This window comes from Corylus avellana, chromosome 7 (assembly GCF_965113065.1).
Source record: "Corylus avellana chromosome 7, dhCorAvel1.hap1.2, whole genome shotgun sequence".
Lineage (NCBI taxonomy): Eukaryota > Viridiplantae > Streptophyta > Magnoliopsida > Fagales > Betulaceae > Corylus > Corylus avellana.
In genome coordinates this window covers 15,765,358-15,781,504 of record NC_142496.1, presented here as the reverse complement: position 1 = coordinate 15,781,504, position 16,147 = coordinate 15,765,358, and the positions used below count along the sequence as shown (strand labels likewise).

Sequence of the window (16,147 nt, the reverse complement as noted above, 5' to 3'; positions counted from 1 at the left end):
AGATTTAGTAAGTAAATCTCATAGTTGAGTATGGAATGAGCTTATGAGTTTATATATGCTAGAATAATAGACACGAGTTTTCACAAATATAATAGGTGTTACTTCTACTATTATGCCCCAAAAATGCAGTTTTGACTTTGAAAAGATATGATATAATCCCAGCGACAATGACCAATGCTTTTTATGCAATAAGATAATGTGTTATTAAGGTCATAACTATCTTGTATGGCCTACCTAAGATATTACCCATTCTTAGTAGGGTTGGCACTGTTCCGATGGACTTGTAACACAATACCCGTGTCTTGAATGTTGTATGCTACTGTTCATAACACTAGTAGTCTGCCCAATTTTGACCTCAGATGGCCTACGCTACTAATGATGTACGTCCTGTAGTGACTCGGCTATACCGGTCACGAATAATCATTGGATCCAATGCTCATAAACACACACATATTTAACCTTGGATTTCAGCTCATATAGTAAGCCCACGACCATTATATCACACGTATTGGTGTATCATGTCATACGATGCATCTCATTAATCAATTATTTAATCATTTGCCCAATTAAATAAGAAATGTAAGGCTCATAACATACAGGTGCTTAATCAGCTGACATATCACACATTTTGATGGAAAGCAATCGTAAGTATTTACTTACGTATGCTCGCTCAAATCCTCTGACATCTTGATTTCCTACTATAACGAAATATAGTTTAACATTACTAGCAACACTAGATAATCTATATTAAATACATAAAATCCTAGTTCGAAGTCAAACTGGATAGAATGTCACAAAATCCTAATTTTTCATTATGGATACTATTCGAACTGGAATGTAGCAAACGTTTGGTCCAAATGCATGCAAGGTTCATATTTCTAAATTGGAATGTAACAAATCTCACTCTAGGCTCCTAACAGTTCATAAGGATATAATAACCATAACATGAAAACTTAAGAAAACAATAGGTGTTTTAAAACACATGAAAACTTTTTGGTTTTGTGTTAAGGAGAGTAATAGCATCAACTTATTATGGCACTTTTGGCTGTATGTGGTGGGAGTATTAATTATTAATTATAATTATTTACTCAACTTGATGGAATCCAACTTTCAGGTTGCATTTTTTTCTCATTGTGTTTAAGTGCATGTGTTGTTAATGCAGTAGAGTAAAATTGGGCCGGCTTGATATATTTTGATGCTTTAGACGAAAAGTTTAAGTGTGGGTTTTTTTTAATATTTAAATATTGATTAAATAACATTTATTTTAATATTAATTATATTTTTATTTAAAAATCATTATTCTCGCTTTTTTATATGCAAAATTACTGATTAAGTTTTTATATTCAAGATTTTCTAACATCCTCTTTTCAATTGATAATATGGCTAATCCATTTAATCTCTCTTGTGACATTGTTGATCTTAGGTAGTATTTTATCAATTTTAATTTTGCAAACCTTCTTTCTGCATAATCAACTATAACAGGTATTATCAATAAAATTCTATAAGCAATACATGCAGTCAGGCGCCCTTAATTAAGAGCGCTTGCCAGTCAGACGCACTTAATTAACTAAATTGGGGCATGCCCTATTGGAATGCCCCTTTTTAAGGGGATGTTTTTCTGTGCAGGCGTGACGCACTTAATTAACTAAATTGGGGCATGCCCTATTGGAATACCCCTTTTTAAGGGGATGTTTTTCTGCGCAGGTGTTGCTAATTCTATTTTGGGTCGTTTATATATACAATAAAACATCCCTATAAGGGGATGTTTTATTAAAGTGCCCCTATTCCAAGCGTTAGTAAACCTTGTTTTGTTTTTGTAGTGATGCTTTAAGAATATCTTTATTATTGTAACAAGGCCAAAAAAAGAATATTTACCCACAACCTTGAAGAATGGAAATATCGAACCTTTAAAATTGGATTTTATTGTCCCCAAGAGGTAGCTCAATCGGTTAGGACCATGTCTAATGAATCGGAGGTCATTAGTTCGAATCCACCTCCTCCTTCTTGTGCGGACATATCAAAAAAAAAAAAAAAAAAAGGATTTTATTTAAGAATATCTTTATTATTATTTGATTCCCTTATTTATTGATATCAATTTTTTAAGCCTTATTTATTTCGGAATGTTGGAGAATCAAATGATATTAATGTCTTTTTGAAATTAAGTAGGGGCTTAATTTAAGCATATATATTGAGGGCAATTAGGCCTTTAAAATTTTTTTTTTTTTTTATGGAAATTGTTTTATTAGCATTTATTAATTGGGGGCCTTTTTTTAATTACTTATTTACCATGATTAGGGTGCCATAATTAAAGAATATTGAGGGCAATAAGGGATTTTTTTATGGAATTTATTTTTATTAATTGGGGACTTATTAAATTGGGGGCCTAGGCGACCGCCCAATTTGCCTAGTGATTGAGCTGGCCATGAGTAAATGTTAACTGCATATATCTGAGCTTGTCAAGTACTGATTATTACACCTACCTACTATATATTTGGACTCATTCAATGAAAGGCTCTAACAACCAAACGCTTGGACGGACACATACGAGCTCATAGCTATAATGCAATTGATCGATCAAGGGAGGAAGAAGTTTCAACATGTTCAGTAAGGAAGCATTGCAAATGTTATGGACTTTTGTTGTATTGTCGATATCATTAATTAACAATACGAAAGCTTTCATTTATTATGCTTCATTCACGTGATGCATGCGTCGTGACAATGTAGCTAGCTAGCCCCTTAAAAGAATAGAGAAGTGATACAGTACCTCTCAATTTTTTTTCTTCCAAAAATTGGTTCTCAAATGATTTATTATTTTATGAAATGTGTCACAAACTCATGAGATTATGACATATCATTTGGAAACTAATTTTTGAAAAAAAAAAAAAATTGAAAAGTCTAGCATTTCTCAAAAAAAAATAAATAATAAATAAATAAATAATGCATGGTTTGGATAAAAATTTCCTTCGAAAAACCAATTGGTAAAAAGTTTCTATCCGGCTTGGGTTTTATTACCTACTACTAATGGGATGGAACGAAGCTACGTACAGATCAAATGGTCAAAAAAGAATATGTAGGAAAATTATAGATTAAAAGAAAGATTACAGTAATTGAACGATCGAGCTGAGATTGAAGATCGTGTTCTTTTTGAATAAATTGCAAATGGTCATTTTTTTTTAGCAGCATTTGGTTATCCATTTTTCCGAATGTTTTATGCCACAACTCCAAGTTAGAAAGCACGGCCACAGAATCAGCCAAATGATCTTTTGTTGGATCTCTTCATCCCATGACAAGTGGAGTACTTAATGGTAGATAACGACAACATCGTCGTTGGTGTCCCAGAAAATGAACATGGTAGTTGTAGTAGTAGACTAATTGTCAAGAGGAATTTAATTTAAAATATTTTTGGGGTTACCATCATGTGCTCCTTCAATCATATTGGATAGATTGTTTAATTTAATTTAATTGATTTAGACCCTGTTCTTGGAATTAAAATCAATAATACATTACAATTAATTTGAATGTAGAAAAGTTACTTGGTATATTTTGGAGATTTCTTTCACTAGTGTGACATAATTAAGTTCCATACCCATTGGGCTCATTTCAGTCATCATCCATGTATTTAAAAATCAAGACCTCTTAAGCAGACATACATTATCATACAGTTGAAGGAGGAAGACGTTTGAACATGATATTTACAAATGCTATATATGGACTTTCTTTGTATTGTTCACACAATTAGAGTCCATATCATTTACAATGCATCATGATCAAAAGCCTCACACATGTCATGCACACACTGGGGTATTGAAAAAGGAAGACATTTATCTGCTTGCCAATACAATCAATTTTGAAATGTCTCGCAGTTTGAGGCCTAAATATATCCCATATTTTATACGTACTTTCCAATTGTAATATATCGGGTAGAATACACTTTACCTCTCCGTACCATTTTTCTAATTGCACCTTCAACTTTAAATTACAACTCATTTCAACTCAAACTTACAAACTACTAAATTATTTCAAGTTACCTCTTGTGTAGATTTAGCAGTTAGTTTGGATAAAGAGGGGTATATAGTCATGAACCTCCTTCTTGTTGTGAGTGTTGAGTCTCACTTTAATAAAATATAAAGAAAAATAGTAGTTTATATACATAAGTGGACTCAAACTCATTAGCTTAGGCTTTTGGACTAGAGTGGCATATACATATGCATACTCTTTAGGGGTGAAAAGGCCCGCTAACCGCTATATATATACATGTACATGAAACGACTTCGTTTTTTTTTATTTTTTTTTTATTTTTTTATTTTTTAACTTTTTTTTAAAAAACTTTTTCTTTTGAAAAACGATTAGGTATTATTAGGGTTATTAACCGCTAACCGTCTTTTCACCCCATACTACTATTGGTAAAAACTCATAAAACTGTTTATCTTACCAACAAGTGGTATCAAAGCTAATATATATTATCAACAATTTTGTAGTAAGATAATTGACAAAGGAAGAGTAAATAACTCATACATATTTTTCTCATATTCTCCTATAAGTTTAATAGATTAACCATTGACTTATGTGGAGTCTATCTAAGTCTACAAATCTAATGATTAATTTGTAGGATAAGATGAGAGAAATATAAAAAATACATTGACACTAATCATTTCTCATTTTGAAATGTCTTTATGAGTTTGAGGTTTAAATTTCTTTATCTTATTCTGATGCACGCCAATTTTACCTGCAAGTCAGACTTACAAACTATTAAAATATTTCAAGTTATCTCTTATTGTAAATTGGGCCGTTAGTTTGTATGGAAAAGATTACGCGTAACTGCGACTTTTGTCCAGGTATTTTCAATGACTAGTATGCCTATATTTTTTATATATTAAACCGTTTTAGTAATGGTGATAAAAACAAACAAAAACTTACTAAAATAGTTTGCTGTTAACAAAACAAGGGGTGACACCACAGTCACCCACATTTGTTTAGAGGGGCGTTCGTACAGCCCCGCTTCTAACATAATAGAAGGGGTGCCTGTGGCTAACTTTTGCATTAGTTTTTTTTTTTTTTTCATCACTAAAACGATGCGTTTTTATACAAAAGACTGGAAAATTAATAGAGTAAAAAGGGCTAAGGCATATGCACATGCTAGTCACATGCATGTGACGCTTTCCATCTAAACTAACGGTCAAATCTGACACATGAGTTAACTTGAAATATTTTATTGGTTTGGAAGTTCAAGCTTCTATAAATTGTACTTAGAGGCGTGTAAGTTAAATTAGGATGGTAGTTTGGGGAGACAAAATGTAATTTACCCTAATATATTTTATCAATCAAGATGTAGCATGATAATTGACTTTGAATGGGGAAAGGAAAACAAGAAGGAAAACAAAAGGCTATATATAGTTTTAGCTTTCAGCTACTAAACCAGACCCACGACATCAGCACATGACATGGAAGCCTGACGCCATGCAGCCACAGATTCGTCCCGATCCTAGTTCCAATGGCGGTGGTCATTATTAATGCATGGAACAACAATATTAATCAAGTAAATTATATATATCAGATAAATTTGGTAAAGAGCAATTAGTAAATTACTCCAAAGAGGGAGAGGGAAGGGTAAAAAGGAAAGCCTATATATACCCTTGCACTCTCTTCTCAAACCTCCAAGCAATACCTCTCATAGCTATAAGCCTATAATTAAGCCTATCGCAAGCAAGAGCCTACTACCTCACCTTCCCTTCAATGGCTTCGAACCCTTTGCCTAATGGTGATCATGTAGTAAAAGGCGGATACTGGTATTGCGACAATAGGTTCCCAACCCCGGTGGCCAGCATACCTTCGGAGTTTTTCACCCATCTTTTCGCTGCCTTTGCGGAGGTCAACCCCATCACCTATAAAAGTCACCTTTCCTGAAGAACATAGGGTGCAGTTCTCAACCTTCACCCTAACCGTGCAACAAAGAAACCGAAATGTCAGAACCCTTTTATCCATCGGTGGAACTGGAGTCTCTACCACTTCCACCTTTGCTGCATTGGCTAGCCACCCCAATTCCCGTGAAATATTCATACATTCCTCAATAAGTCTAGCCAGGTCTTACGACTTCTATGGCCTTAGCCTGCACTGGCTGTACCCCTCCACGGAGGAGGAAATGACCGACCTTGGCTTACTCCTCGATGAATGGCGAGCTGCCGTGGACCTAGAGTCCCAATTGACCGGCAATGAGAAGTTGCTTCTAGTCGCAGCGGTCTACTTCGGGCCAACATATCGGACGTTCCACTATCCCGTTGATGCTATTGCTGGGAGCTTGAACTGGATCAACCTAGTGGCGTATGACTTCTATAACCCCGCTCTCTCACGGAATGCTACTGGACCTTTTGCTGCATTGCACGGAGGAAATGACCCCATAATCCCGCATTATGGGGATCTTGGAGTCAATGCTTGGATTGATCAAACACCGGTGACCGCCAGACAAATAGTCCTCGGCCTTCCATTTTATGGCGCTGCGTGGCGTCTAGAAGACGCTACAAGGACTCACATATTTGCCCCAGCTGATGGACCGGCTGCTGGAGTAGATATTGATCGCTCAGATGGGACCATTCTTTATAACCAAATCAAGTATTTCAAAGACACACACGACGTCCATGAGGAACACAGTGCCGGATATGTTTTAGACTATCTCAGTTATGAGAATACTTGGATTGGTTATAATGGTATCCAGAGGATCACTGATAAGGTTACATATGCTAGGGCTAGGGAAACGCCGTTGCTCGGCTACTATGCATGGCATGTGGGCGGCGACTTTCAGGGGAGACTTTCAGAAGCAGGTTAGTATGAATTCAATTATTAATTTATATATCTTTCCCAAATCATCATGCATGCATCTATATATAGTTTGCCATTGTCGTAAAAAGAAGAAGAAGAAAAAAAAAATAAAAGAAAAGAAGAATATTTCATCACTGGAGTTGGTTGAACCACTTCTACAGGTCTTTGGGCAAATTATGAGGCCTCATGGCATTGATGGTGGTTCAACCGCCTCCTATAGCCAGCTTGGGTTGATTATTAATGTTTTAATAAGTTGATGATTGGGTATGCTAGAGTATTTTTGCTATCTATGAAATGTTGATGTGTTAGTATGTAATTGGACGATGTAAAATCAGGTTTTACCCATTCTTATTGAAATTAGACTCTTCCAATTTGAATTTGCAAGTCTTCATCATTCTAACTTGCAATTCTTCTTGTTGTCACAGCTTCTGAAGCATGGGATCACTATGCACCGGCACTTGCACTGTAACGCGTGTTATACGTTCGTCAAGCATCCGTAATCCACTAAAAGGCAAATAATCCTGTTTAGAAGCTTATATTATTGGCATTAATTAAGGCCAATAATCAGATGTGTCGTGTTTAGAAGCTTGTATCATCCACAATAAGGCCAATTATCATATGTGTTATAAGGCCAATAATCAGATGTGTCGTGTTTAGAAGCTTGTATCATCCACAATAAGGTCAATTATCATGTGTTATAAGGCCAATAATCAGATCAAGCGCGTGTATTTGTAACTTAGAAGTTTGTATTATGAACAATAAGGCCTGTAATCGGATATATGTCGTGTTAAGAAGCTTGTATTATCTACAATAAGGCCAATTATCACATGTGGTGTGTTGTAAGGCCAATAATAAGATATGTTGTATTATTTGACATATATATATAAAAGCTTGTATTATTGATAATAAGGCCAATAATCATGTAAGTTCTGCTATTTGTACCATAGAAACTTGTATTGTCAACCATAAAGCCAATAATCAGATAATTTGTTCTATTTGTAAATATTGTGCTATCAACAATAATAACCCATAAAAGTAGGGGTAAAAAGGCGCTTACTAAAATCCACCAACAACCTTCGATAACTGCATATGCGGTTAATAACCCTAATAACCGCTAACTCTTTTTGAAGAAAGAATTAAAAAAAAAATTAAAAAAAGTTCAAAAAAAAAAAAACTTCATTTTTATGGTAATAATATAATATTATACTACATACGACACAATTTCTAGATTTTTACACATTTTTATATATATATATTTAAACACAAAAATGACTTCATTTCATGTATGTTTATATATATAAATATAGGGAAAAATGCACTTTACCACCGAAGTTTGATCACATTTTCAATTTGAACCCCAATATTAAAAAATTTGCAATGTACTCTCACAAAGTAACAAAATTTTACAATTTGACCAATCTGTTACTGAATTCCGTCTACTCAAACGGAAAGTCAAACACATGCCACGCACGTGAGGATTTTTCTCCCAATCTTCCCAGATTGCCCTTAATTAAAAAAAGAAAAGAAAAAGAAAAACTACTAGGTTGGCGAGTCACCCCCACAACCCGTGCTCGGCCACCCCCAAATGGCCAAAGGGGGTGGCAGCTAACACAAAACATTAAATAAAGACACAGCTAAAGAATTAACTAAAGTAAATAAATGAGTCCAAATATGGAATATTTGGCACGTATCAGCAGCCACCCCCAGTAGTTTTCTTTTTTGTTTTTGTTTTTTGTTTTGTTTTTGTTTTTGTTTTTGTCTTTTTTTTTTTTTTTTTTTTTTGTTTTTATTTTTAATTAGGGACAATATGAGAAGATTGGGAGAAAAATCCTCACGTGCGTGGCACGTGTTTGACTTTCCGTCTGAAAGGACGAAATTTAGTAACAGATTGCTCAAATTGCAAATTTTTAAACATTGGGATTCAAATTGAAAATTGGGTCAAACTTCGGAAGGATAAAGTGCATTTTCCCTATAAATATAATATATATTATATAATATATATAGGCGGTTAATGGTTTGCGGTTAGTGGTTTTTTCAAAACCTAAAACCGCTAACCGTACGTAACCACCTATGCGGTTAGTAGTTTTTTCTAACCGCCTTTAAAAGCGGTTAGCGGTTAGTGCAGTTAGCGGATGATTAATAACTACGCGCCTTTTCACCCCTACGTAAAAGTTCACACTGGTGGCTCGACTAAACGTACATTGGGCTAACTAGCACAAATTTAGTTGAAAATATATATTTTGTGTTTAGCGTCGTTGTTTTCCCAAATAAATGCATAAAAGAGATGTCATTTCATTTCAAATGAAGATGAACCATGCCAATTTAGGGTCAACACTTTATTTTGTTACACATAAATGTGTAGATAGTGCTATGTCATTTAAAAATATGTGTTAAATGATACCCTTTACTTTCCCCAAATCAGCTTCGACTCTTCATTTCGTCTTCTTCTTATCTTCACTCTTCACATTTGAATGTAACATTAAATCATCTCAAATCAGACATCATGTCTGATGCTCCTTACACCTAGTGACCACACCTCCACTTAGTTCCGCTTCATGCGACGGTGGTCATGACAATGTTCACACAGAGGCAATTACGTGATATGAATATAGGTCTTGTTTGGTATAATCTTTCTCCTTTCACCCAATAGATCTCTCACATTAACCTTATTTCGTTGATGGTTGTATCATTAATAAAATTTGTTGGGGCAATTTCACTCTAGACCACTAAATTACCATGCGATCTGAGAAAATCCTCCCAAAGTTCAAAACCTCTCAATTTGAACTATTGAACTTTCAATTGCAGTCAATTTAAACCCCCCATCATATTTTAAACGTTAAAAGTGAAACAATGACGTTTATACCCCTGATTTTTTTATAAAATTCTTAAATTTACTATTAATTCCAAATTAAAAAATAAAAAATAAAGTTAAAAAAAGGGTTCAAGGTCAGGCCGTGACCCACGCTGGGTCTCTGGCTGAGACCCAACGTGGATCAGTAGACCCAAGGCTGGGTCTGGCCGGGACCTAGCCGTGGGTCACGGCCAGACACACGCTAGATCATGGCTGTGACCCAGCCGTGGGTCACCAGGCCAGACCCACGATTGGATCCTGCCGGAACCCAGCTGTGGGTCAGTAGACCCGAGCTGGGTCACTATTGCGACCTAGCTGTGGGTCAGCAGACTTGCGTTGGGTCACAGTTGCGACCCAGCCGTGGGTTAGCAAAACCATGCTGGCACTACAAAAAAACTTCACTTTATTGACGTGGCAAACAGTAACTCATGTTTGCCATGTCAATAAATTTTGACGTGTCTAAATAGACACGTCAAAAAAAACATTTTTGACGTATCATACAGGCACGTCAAAAATTTTTGACGTGTTAATGGAACACGTCAAAAATTTTTGACGTGCCATTTACTTTTTGACGTGCCATTTTAACACGTCAAAAAGTTTTGACGTGTTAGAATGACACGTCAAAAACTTTTGACGTGTCTATGTAACACGTCAAAAATTATAATTATAATTATATATATATATATATATATTTATCATTCTAATAACAACAAAATATCATCACCCCACCTCTAATCTAATCAACTCCTGCCAATCCAGTGTGGTAGTACTGTGTACCAAAGTACTGCCGATTCTCACCGACTTATTTCCCCCTCTATGCCCCATGCCTCAAAGGATTATGCATTTTCTTTTGGCCGAAACAAAAAAAATCTGAACCAAAATGCTTGCCCAACGAAAAAAGTCTGTACCAAATTTCTGACGTGCCAAATAGATTTTTTTTGTTTCGGCCAAAAGAAAATGGTACAGACTTTTTTCGTTGGGCAAGCATTTTGGTTCAGATTTTGTTTGTTTCGGCCAAAAGAAAATGCATAATCCTATTTAGCACGTTAGAAATTTGGTACAGACTTTTTTCGTTGGGCAAGCATTTTGGTTCAGATTTTTTTTTGTTTCGGCCAAAAGAAAATGCATAATCCTTTGAGGCATGGGGCATAGAGGGGAAATAATTCGGTGAGAATCGGCAGTACTTTGGTACACAGTACTGCCACACTGGATTGGCAGGAGTTGATTAGATTAGAGGTGGGGTGATGATATTTTGTTGTTATTAGAATGATAAAATATATATAGTTTTTGACGTGCTGGTTTTGGCACGTCGGAAATTTCTGACGTGCCAAAACCAGCACGTCAAAAGTTATTTCTGATCCAAATTTATTTTTTATTTTTTATTTTTAAATTTGATTTATTTCTGACGTGCTGGTTTTGGCACTTCAGAAATTATTTCTGTTTCATTTTTTTTTTTTTTAATTTGGTTTATTTCTGACGTGCAAGTTGTAACACGTCAGAAATTTCTGACGTGCTAAAACCAACACGTCAGAAATTATTTTTTTCAAAAAAATTTTTTATTCTCAATGCAGTAATTTCAAAAAAAAAAAAAAAAAAAATTTGACGTGCTAAAATTAGCACGTCAAAAATTTCTGACGTCTTAAATATTGGCACGTCACTAAAAAAAATAGCGGGATTTTTAACTTTTTCCCTCTTTTTCCCTCTCTTCTTTCCCTCTTCTTTTCCCTTTATAATTCTTTATATATTCAATTTCTTTGGTCATTTTCTTTCATTTCCAGACTTAGCTCTCCTCTCTCTCTTCTCTCAATCTCCCTAGCAGATGCAGCCGGCCAGCTCCCTCTAGAGGGAAGAAGAAAAAGGAGAAAAAGAAGAGGAAGAAGAAGAAAAAGAAGAGGAGAAGAGAAGCACATCTGCAAAAAAAAAAAAAAAAAAAAAAAAAAAAAAAAAGAGAAGAAGATAAGAAGATAAGAAGATAAGAAAATTTTTTGGGTTTTTGAAGATTTGTTGAGTTTCACGTTTGGGTTTTTGATTTTTCAGGTTGATTTTTTGATTTGGTTTTTGATTTTTTGAAGATTTTTTGGGTTTGGGTTTGGGTTTTTGAAAATGGAGGAAAGAAGAGAGAGAGTGAGAAAATGAAGAAAATAAGAGAGGGAGAGAGCTGGGGGGGGGGGGGGGGGGGGGAGTACCGAAAATGAAGAAAAGAAGAGAAAATGAAGAAAAGAAGAGAGGGAGAGAGCTGGGGGAGAAACATGTACGGTGGGGTGAAAAATAATTAAAATATATATATTATTTTAATTGAAAAATAATTTAAATTAATAAATTTTTTAATTAAAAAAAAAATGACCAAAATTTTTGACGTGCTGAATTTTAGCACGTCAAAAAATTCTGACGTGGAAACACTGCCACGTTAAAAAAAAAATTTTCACGTGTTGAATTTCAACACGTCAAAAATTTTTGACGTGGCACTGTAGACACGTCAAAAACCCGAAATTTTTGACACCCTCCATTTTAACGGTTGAGAAACGTCAAAAGGGGTTTTTGACGTGTCAATACCATTGACACGTCAAAAATTCTTAGTCAAAAATTCACTCCATTTTTGTAGTGTGGGTCACGACAAGATCGACTTGCGTGGGTCACGGCCAGACTCGCACAACAAGATCGACCTGCGTGGGTCTGGCCGTGACCCACGGCTGGGTCTTGGCCAAAGTCAATCGTGGATTTGTTGACCCACGGCGGGTCTTTGGTCGAGACCCAACGAGGGTCACAGCTCGGGTCTGGCCGTGACCCATGGCTGGGTCTTGGCCAAAGCCAGTCGTGGATTTGTTGACCCACGGCGGGTCTTTGGCTGAGACCCAATGGGTCACAGCTAGACTCGCATGGGTCTAGCCTGACCCACAAGTCTTTTTTTTTTGGGTCTAGCCGTGACCCACGGCTGGGTCTTGGCCAAAGCCAGTCATGGATTTGTTGACCCACGGCTGGTCTTTCGCCGAGACCCAACGAGGGTCACAGTTAGACCCGCATGGGTCTGGCCTGACCCACAAGTCTTTTTTTTCTTTTTCTTTTTTAAAAAAATGAAAATTAGGGATATTTTGGTTTTTTAGATATCGCCGTTAGAAGTTAAAGGCTAAATTTGACGGATGGGTTCAAATTTACTGCAATTGAAAGTTTAGAGTCCAGCCCATCTGGGGGGCCACCTCTAGCCCATGGGGTGGCCAGCAAGCCACCCCAAGCAGATTTGGGTTGATTTTTTTTCCTCACCGGTGCTCTTTCTCTCCCTCTCTCTCTCTCTCTCTCTCCCCGGCAGCCCGACGCCGAAGCTCAGCCCATCTGGGGGCCACCCCCAGCCCATGGGGTGATCGACTGTAATGCCCTGAAAATTAATTAACTGATAATTAACTCCACGGTTCGTTTCTCAGCCTTATCCCTCGCGAAACAAGACTCAGAGACCTCTACTCCTCGAAAAGAGAGGATACTAAGAAGCGGAAATTATTAAAATTCTATAAACATTAATCATTACAACTAGAGCATATACCAAGGAACATCAAAGTAGTTGAAATACTATATATATCATTTTTACAAGGGATTCATGCTATACCTTAATATGCAGACATGCATAAAATCGCTAAGTCTACAACATAACGTAACGTACTAATTACTATGAGCACCTGCCCAAGCTCATAACAAGTCCTCAAGCATTTCCCGGGTCGAATCCTCCACAACAACCGAAAGCTTTGCGGTATCGATATCCGCTAAACTATCTATAACATCATAGTTGTACATATGCATTTCTTCCACAAACACAGTTCAATTCTCAACCTTCACCCAAATTGTGCAGCAAAAAAACCCTTCAGTCAAAACCCTTTTATCCATCGGTGGCGGAGGCTCTAGTCCTTCAACGTTCGCTTCAATGGCTAGCCAAAACAGCTCCCGTAAAACATTCATAGATTCCTCCATACAGCTTGCTAGGAATTACAGCTTCCATGGCCTTGACCTCGACTGGGAATACCCTTCCTCTGCCATTGAAATGACCAACCTCGGCTCACTCCTCACAGAATGGCAAGCAGCCATCGCCAATGAATCCAACAACACCAACAACACGGCGTTGCTTCTATCCGGAGCATTGTTTTACAATTCAAACTATTACACGCTGAATTATCCCTTTCAAGCCATATCAAACACCATGGACTGGATCATCCTAATGGCCTATGACTTTTACGGCCCCGGTTGGTCACCGAACGTGACCGGACCGCCGGCTGCATTATACAATCCAACAAGCCAAGTCAGCGGCAATAGTGGCGTTAAAAATTGGATTCAGGCGGGCGTGGGAGCCAAACAATTAGTCCTCGACGTTCCATTTTATGGCTACGCATGGCTTCTAGCAAATGCTAATAACCACGAAATATTTTCTCCGGCTAATGGAGTGGCTACATCCATATCCTCAGATGGGTCCATAACTTATAGCGGAATCAAGGATTTTATAAGCAATAATAACGCCACAGCGGTGTACAATTCGACGTTTGTTACAGACTATTGCTATGCCGGGACGACGTGGATTGGTTATGATGATACGCAGAGCATCTATACCAAGGTTACATATGCTGAGGGAAACGGATTGCTTGGTTACTTTGTATGGCATGTCGGCGCCGACAAAAATTTCACTCTTTCTCGAAATGGTAAGTGTATATATATATATATATATATATATATATATATATATATATATATATATTCCAACTCATTCACTTAAAATTCTATTCCTATCTATGTTATTTTCAATCCAACTAGTTATGTCATATCACCTGTTTAGTTAATCAGGTGATGATAGAAATATTGAAGGGTTTGTCATGATTAATTAAATGATTTGTGATAGTGAAAATCACATTTGGATCCAAAATTTAAATAATGATGAATTTAAAATCTAATAGTAATTTTTACTGTTACGATAGAAAGTGTACATTTGAAAATATAAGAAATGAAAGTGTGTAACATTTCTGATCATACACATAAATCAATACGCCACGAACTCGACCCATAAAGCCTGTTAGCTAGGTTTCAACAATAAGTCCTGTGAGTACTTTCAACCAAAGAGAAAAGACAAACCAAAATTTTAATTTGTTGTCTCCATGTGCCTTCTTTTTGGTAAATACTAAATACATGTTGTGGTCTCATGCATGGCATGTTTGATTATTGCTATTCCTATTTGGATTCGTAGTCTTCATTATAACTTCTAACCTGTAATTCTTTCTGTTGTTGCAGCCTCAGTTACATGGGGATGAGCGTATAGAGATATAGATTGGAGCTTGTATTATCAAGAATAAGGCCAAATTAACATCATAATTAATGATATGTGTAATAATAAAAGTTTGTTCTCGAATAATAAAAGCCGCCTTTGTTCTTTCTTGTGAAAAATCACAGCCAAAGACAACTCTTTCTCTCTTCTCTCCCCGCGTTGCAAGGCGCACTCTGCGCACGCACTCTCTTTTTTATTTTGACCAGGCCATTTTACTTGGGCTTTTAGTGTTCTTTTGGGCCAAACCACATGGGCCTATGCAAAATATATGATCATTTACATTATGAAAGGTGCTCTTTGATTATTTACATTAATGTATTATATGGGTTACTTTGCATGGCATCTGGGCGGCGACACTAGTGACAAGACTCTTTCAACGGCAGGTAATTAGTTACAACTCATGCATTTAATTAAAAGATTTCCAAGCCCCTAGAAAGCCATTCCAATCTAGCTATTAGATTGTGTGTATATATATATTTTAGAATATTTGATACTATTTACTTTATTATGTTTATTTACATATTCTAGGGTTTAGTGTAGGATTTCTTATCCACTACTTCTTTTCTCTCTATAAATAAAGAGCTATGTAAACATATCAATATATAAGATAATAATACAATTATGCTTCCGCTCTCTCTCTTCTCTCAATCATCCTTCCGCTCCAATACATATTTCATATATATTATAAACGTCGTTAATGTTTTCCGGCGCTCCTTCTGGTGACCTCCCAACTCTGGTCGTCGGCGCGCCACCAAGCGGTTTTCCTCTCACAATCTGGCACTCCTTCCAGCGACCTCCCAACTCAAGTCATCGGCACGCCGCCAAGTGGTCTTTTGCTCACATTCTGGCGCTCCCTTCGGTTACCTCCCAAATTAGGTTGTCTGTGTGCCACCAAGCGGCTTTCCGCTCAAAATTTCCTTCGGCAATTTCTACCTGAGCCAATCGCGCCGCCACAGTGACCCCTCTCGACCAAATAACCACCGAAAGTGGTGTCTCGGCCTTGGATCGGTGGATCTGTGCAATCTCAACCCATTTTAGCATTGCACGCTCCTCCCGCATTTTTTGCCATCTCCTCCAAGCGCCACCACGCGCTGCCAGAGCTACATGCTCCACTTTCGACGACAGATCAGTCGCCTCCAAGGCCAGATCCGAAAAGATTTGGAGCGTCCAAACTTCCACGCGCCGCCATGCGT

At 36.9% G+C, this 16,147-nt stretch overlaps 2 pseudogenes; both read left to right on the top strand.

Moving 5' to 3' along the window:
* Positions 1–5,733: 5,733 nt before the first annotated feature.
* Positions 5,734–7,282, top strand: LOC148584545 (class V chitinase pseudogene; annotated as a pseudogene).
* Positions 7,283–9,873: 2,591 nt separating this feature from the next.
* On the top strand, positions 9,874–14,940 carry LOC148584544 (class V chitinase pseudogene; annotated as a pseudogene).
* Positions 14,941–16,147: the final 1,207 nt, after the last annotated feature.